The sequence below is a fragment of the Procambarus clarkii genome, chromosome 22, assembly GCF_040958095.1.
Source record: "Procambarus clarkii isolate CNS0578487 chromosome 22, FALCON_Pclarkii_2.0, whole genome shotgun sequence".
NCBI classification, from domain to species: domain Eukaryota; kingdom Metazoa; phylum Arthropoda; class Malacostraca; order Decapoda; family Cambaridae; genus Procambarus; species Procambarus clarkii.
Window position 1 is genome coordinate 9,032,891 of NC_091171.1, and position 6,474 is coordinate 9,039,364.

Sequence of the window (6,474 nt, forward strand, 5' to 3'; positions counted from 1 at the left end):
GATCCTTAGAGACTTGCTTACTTTTCCCACATCAACAGTGGAAAAAGACGCGTGTTGATCATCCACATTATTAAGGCCGTCAGTGTCTGAGCCATACTGCGTCGTACGACGTAGTATGGCTTCCTGGTGGGGACACGACACGTCTTGCGATGTGCAGCCATCGCTATGCTTAGCGTACGGCATTTCTCTTATTACCTCCATTGCCCCCCCCCCTCTCTCTCACCCCATCACTCACACACAGGTGTCCATCTGGCATAGTAAGGGTATTCAGAATTAGCACAACTACTATTATTAACCACCAGTAATTTCCCGAGAGGCGTGAGGCTCCAGGAGCTGGTGGGGGGGGGGGGGGGTGTAGGGAAGACAGCGGCAAGTGAAGGGCAGCGAAGAGATCAGTTGGTGGGGGGGGGTGTAGGGAAGACAGCGGCAAGTGAAGGGCAGCGAAGAGATCAGTTGGTGGGGGGGGGGGGTGTAGGGAAGACAGCGGCAAGTGAAGGGCAGCGAAGAGATCAGTTGGTGGGGGGGGGGTGTAGGGAAGACAGCGGCAAGTGAAGGGCAGCGAAGAGATCAGTTGGTGGGGGGGGGGGGTGTAGGGAAGACAGCGGCAAGTGAAGGGCAGCGAAGAGATCAGTTGGTGGGAGGGGGGGGTGTAGGGAAGACAGCGGCAAGTGAAGGGCAGCGAAGAGATCAGTTGGTGGGGGGGGGGTGTGTAGGGAAGACAGCGGCAAGTGAAGGGCAGCGAAGAGATCAGTTGGTGGGGGGGGAGGGTGTAGGGAAGACAGCGGCAAGTGAAGGGCAGCGAAGAGATCAGTTGGTGGGGGGGGGGGTGTAGGGAAGACAGCGGCAAGTGAAGGGCAGCGAAGAGATCAGTTGGTGGGGGGGGGTGTAGGGAAGACAGCGGCAAGTGAAGGGCAGCGAAGAGATCAGTTGGTGGGGGGGGGTGTAGGGAAGACAGCGGCAAGTGAAGGGCAGCGAAGAGATCAGTTGGTGGGGGGGGGTGTAGGGAAGACAGCGGCAAGTGAAGGGCAGCGAAGAGATCAGTTGGTGGGGGGGGGTGTAGGGAAGACAGCGGCAAGTGAAGGGCAGCGAAGAGATCAGTTGGTGGGAGGGGGGGGTGTAGGGAAGACAGCGGCAAGTGAAGGGCAGCGAAGAGATCAGTTGGAGGGGGGGGGGGTGTAGGGAAGACAGCGGCAAGTGAAGGGCAGCGAAGAGATCAGTTGGTGGGGGGGGGGGGTGTAGGGAAGACAGCGGCAAGTGAAGGGCAGCGAAGAGATCAGTTGGTGGGGGGGGGGGGGTGTAGGGAAGACAGCGGCAAGTGAAGGGCAGCGAAGAGATCAGTTAACGCATATCTCAACCGGCTCATATCTCCATGCCAAAACACTTCCGCTCCCTCCCGCTCTCTGATGCCAGAGAGCGGGAGGAAGCGCCTCCCCTGCGAGGCTTGCGGAGGCACCAAGCCACGCCGGGGAGGCACCAAGCCACGGTGGAGAGGCACCAAGCCACGGTGGAGAGGCACCAAGCCACGCCGGGGAGGCACCAAGCCACGGTGGAGAGGCACCAAGCCACGCCGGGGAGGCACCAAGCCACGCCGGGGAGGCACCAAGCCACGGTGGGGAGGCACCAAGCCACGCCGGGGAGGCACCAAGCCACGCCAGGGAGGCACCAAGCCACGCCAGGGAGGCACCAAGCCACGCCAGGGAGGCACCAAGCCACGCCGGGGAGGCACCAAGCCACGCCAGGGAGGCACCAAGCCACGCCGGGGAGGCACCAAGCCACGCCGGGGAGGCACCAAGCCACGCCGGGGAGGCACCAAGCCACGCCGGGGAGGCACCAAGCCACGCCAGGGAGGCACCAAGCCACGCCGGAGAGGCACCAAGCCACGCCAGGGAGGCACCAAGCCACGCCGGGGAGGCACCAAGCCACGCCGGGGAGGCACCAAGCCACGCCGGGGAGGCACCAAGCCACGCCGGGGAGGCACCAAGCCACGCCGGGGAGGCACCAAGCCACGCCGGGGAGGCAGCAAGCCACGCCGGGGAGGCAGCAAGCCACGCCGGGGAGGCACCAAGCCACGCCGGGGAGGCGTGGAGGTGCCTCCCCGCCTCCCCGCCGGGGAGGCGGGGAGGCACGCTGGGAGGCACCAAGCCACGCTGGGGAGGCACCAAGCCACGGTGGGGAGGCACCAAGCCACGGTGGGGAGGCACCAAGCCACGGTGGGGAGTCACCAAGCCACGGTGGGGAGGCACCAAGCCACGCTGGGGAGTCACCAAGCCACGGTGGGGAGGCACCAAGCCACGCCGGGGAGTCACCAAGCCACGGTGGGGAGGCACCAAGCCACGCCGGGGAGGCACCAAGCCACGCCGGGGAGGCACCAAGCCACGCCGGGGAGGCACCAAGCCACGCTGGGGAGTCACCAAGCCACGGTGGGGAGGCACCAAGCCACGGTGGGGAGGCACCAAGCCACGGTGGGGAGGCACCAAGCCACGGTGGGGAGGCACCAAGCCACGGTGGGGAGGCACCAAGCCACGGTGGGGAGGCACCAAGCCACGGTGGGGAGGCACCAAGCCACGGTGGGGAGGCACCAAGCCACGGTGGGGAGGCACCAAGCCACGGTGGGGAGGCACCAAGCCACGGTGGGGAGGCACCAAGCCACGGTGGGGAGGCACCAAGCCACGCTGGGGAGGCACCAAGCCACGCTGGGGAGTCACCAAGCCACGGTGGGGAGGTACCAAGCCACGGTGGGGAGGCACCAAGCCACGCCGGGGAGTCACCAAGCCACGGTGGGGAGGCACCAAGCCACGGTGGGGAGGCACCAAGCCACGGTGGGGAGGCACCAAGCCACACTGGGGAGTCACCAAGCCACGGTGGGGAGGCACCAAGCCACGCCGGGGAGGCACCAAGCCACGCCGGGGAGGCACCAAGCCACGCCAGGGAGGCACCAAGCCACGCCAGGGAGGCACCAAGCCACGCCGGGGAGGCACCAAGCCACGCCAGGGAGGCACCAAGCCACGCCGGGGAGGCACCAAGCCACGCCGGGGAGGCACCAAGCCACGCCGGGGAGGCACCAAGCCACGCCGGGGAGGCACCAAGCCACGCCGGGGAGGCACCAAGCCACGCCAGGGAGGCACCAAGCCACGCCGGGGAGGCACCAAGCCACGCCAGGGAGGCACCAAGCCACGCCGGGGAGGCACCAAGCCACGCCGGGGAGGCACCAAGCCACGCCGGGGAGGCACCAAGCCACGCCGGGGAGGCACCAAGCCACGCCGGGGAGGCACCAAGCCACGCCGGGGAGGCAGCAAGCCACGCCGGGGAGGCAGCAAGCCACGCCGGGGAGGCACCAAGCCACGCCGGGGAGGCACCAAGCCACGCCAGGGAGGCACCAAGCCACGCTGGGGAGGCACCAAGCCACGGTGGGGAGGCACCAAGCCACGCTGGGGAGTCACCAAGCCACGGTGGGGAGTCACCAAACCACGGTGGGGAGGCACCAAGCCACGGTGGGGAGGCACCAAGCCACGGTGGGGAGGCACCAAGCCACGGTGGGGAGGCACCAAGCCACGCCGGGGAGTCACCAAGCCACGGTGGGGAGGCACCAAGCCACGGTGGGGAGTCACCAAGCCACGGTGGGGAGGCACCAAGCCACGCTGGGGAGTCACCAAGCCACGGTGGGGAGGCACCAAGCCACGCCGGGGAGTCACCAAGCCACGGTGGGGAGGCACCAAGCCACGCCGGGGAGGCACCAAGCCACGCCGGGGAGGCACCAAGCCACGCTGGGGAGTCACCAAGCCACGGTGGGGAGTCACCAAGCCACGGTGGGGAGTCACCAAGCCACGGTGGGGAGGCACCAAGCCACGGTGGGGAGGCACCAAGCCACGGTGGGGAGGCACCAAGCCACGGTGGGGAGGCACCAAGCCACGGTGGGGAGGCACCAAGCCACGGTGGGGAGGCACCAAGCCACGGTGGGGAGGCACCAAGCCACGGTGGGGAGGCACCAAGCCACGGTGGGGAGGCACCAAGCCACGGTGGGGAGGCACCAAGCCACGGTGGGGAGGCACCAAGCCACGGTGGGGAGGCACCAAGCCACGCTGGGGAGTCACCAAGCCACGGTGGGGAGGTACCAAGCCACGGTGGGGAGGCACCAAGCCACGCCGGGGAGTCACCAAGCCACGGTGGGGAGGCACCAAGCCACGGTGGGGAGGCACCAAGCCACGGTGGGGAGGCACCGAGCCACACTGGGGAGTCACCAAGCCACGGTGGGGAGGCACCAAGCCACGCCGGGGAGGCACCAAGCCACGCCGGGGAGGCACCAAGCCACGGTGGGGAGGCACCAAGCCACGCTGGGGAGGCACCAAGCCACGCCGGGGAGGCACCAAGCCACGCCGGGGAGGCACCAAGCCACGGTGGGGAGGCACCAAGCCACGGTGGGGAGGCACCAAGCCACGGTGGGGAGGCACCAAGCCACGGTGGGGAGGCACCAAGCCACGGTGGGGAGGCACCAAGCCACGGTGGGGAGGCACCAAGCCACGGTGGGGAGGCACCAAGCCACGCTGGGGAGGCACCAAGCCACGCTGGGGAGGCACCAAGCCACGGTGGGGAGGCACCAAGCCACGATAGGGAGGCACCAAGCCACGCCGGGGAGGCGCCAAGCCACGCCGGGGAGGCACCAAGCCACGGTGGGGAGGCACCAAGCCACGGTGGGGAGGCACCAAGCCACGGTGGGGAGGCACCAAGCCACGGTGGGGAGGCACCAAGCCACGGTGGGGAGGCACCAAGCCACGGTGGGGAGGCACCAAGCCACGCTGGGGAGTCACCAAGCCACGCCGGGGAGGCACCAAGCCACGCCGGGGAGGCACCAAGCCACGCTGGGGAGGCACCAAGCCACGCTGGGGAGGCACCAAGCCACGCTGGGGAGGCACCAAGCCACGCTGGGGAGTCACCAAGCCACGCTGGGGAGGCACCAAGCCACGCCGGGGAGGCACCAAGCCACGCTGGGGAGGCACCAAGCCACGCTGGGGAGGCACCAAGCCACGCTGGGGAGTCACCAAGCCACGTTGGGGAGGCACCAAGCCACGCCGGGGAGGCACCAAGCCACGCTGAGGAGGCACCAAGCCACGGTGGGGAGGCACCATGCCACGGTGGGGAGGCACCAAGCCACGCCGGGGAGGCACCAAGCCACGCTGGGGAGTCACCAAGCCACGCTGGGGAGGCACCAAGCCACGCTGGGGAGGCACCAAGCCACGTTGGGGAGGCACCAAGCCACGGTGGGGAGGCACCAAGCCACGGTGGGGAGGCACCAAGCCACGGTGGGGAGGCACCAAGCCACGGTGGGGAGGCACCAAGCCACGGTGGGGAGGCAGCAAGCCACGCTGGGGAGGCACGAAGCCACGCTGGGGAGTCACCAAGCCACGTTGGGGAGTCACCAAGCCACGTTGGGGAGGCACCAAGCCACGCTGGGGAGGCACCAAGCCACGCTGGGGAGGCACCAAGCCACGGTGGGGAGGCACCAAGCCACGGTGGGGAGGCACCAAGCCACGCCGGGGAGGCACCAAGCCACGCTGGGGAGGCACCAAGCCACGGTGGGGAGGCACCAAGCCACGGTGGGGAGGCACCAAGCCACGCTGGGGAGGCACCAAGCCACGCTGGGGAGGCACCAAGCCACGGTGGGGAGGCACCAAGCCACGCCGGGGAGGCACCAAGCCACGCTGGGGAGTCACCAAGCCACGTTGGGGAGGCACCAAGCCACGGTGGGGAGGCACCAAGCCACGGTGGGGAGGCACCAAGCCACGCTGGGGAGTCACCAAGCCACGCTGGGGAGGCACCAAGCCACGGTGGGGAGGCACCAAGCCACGCCGGGGAGTCACCAAGCCACGCTGGGGAGTCACCAAGCCACGCTGGGGAGGCACCAAGCCACGGTGGGGAGGCACCAAGCCACGCCGGGGAGTCACCAAGCCACGCTGGGGAGTCACCAAGCCACGCTGGGGAGTCACCAAGCCACGGTGGGGAGGCACCAAGCCACGCTGGGGAGGCACCAAGCCACGCTGGGGAGGCACCAAGCCACGCTGGGGAGGCACCAAGCCACGCTGGGAAGGCACCAAGCCACGCCGGGGAGGCACCAAGCCACGCTGGGGAGGCACCAAGCCACGGTGGGGAGTCACCAAGCCACGGTGGGGAGGCACCAAGCCACGGTGGGGAGACACCAAGCCACGGTGGGGAGGCACCAAGCCACGGTGGGGAGGCACCAAGCCATGGTGGGGAGGCACCAAGCCACGGTGGGGAGGCACCAATCCACGGTGGGGAGGCACCAAGCCACGGTGGGGAGTCACCAAGCCACGGTGGGGAGTCACCAAGCCACGGTGGGGAGGCACCAAGCCACGGTGGGGAGGCACCAAAGCCACGGTGGGGAGGCACCAAGCCACGGTGGGGAGGCACCAAGCCACGGTGGGGAGGCACCAAGCCACGGTGGGAGGCACCAAGCCACGG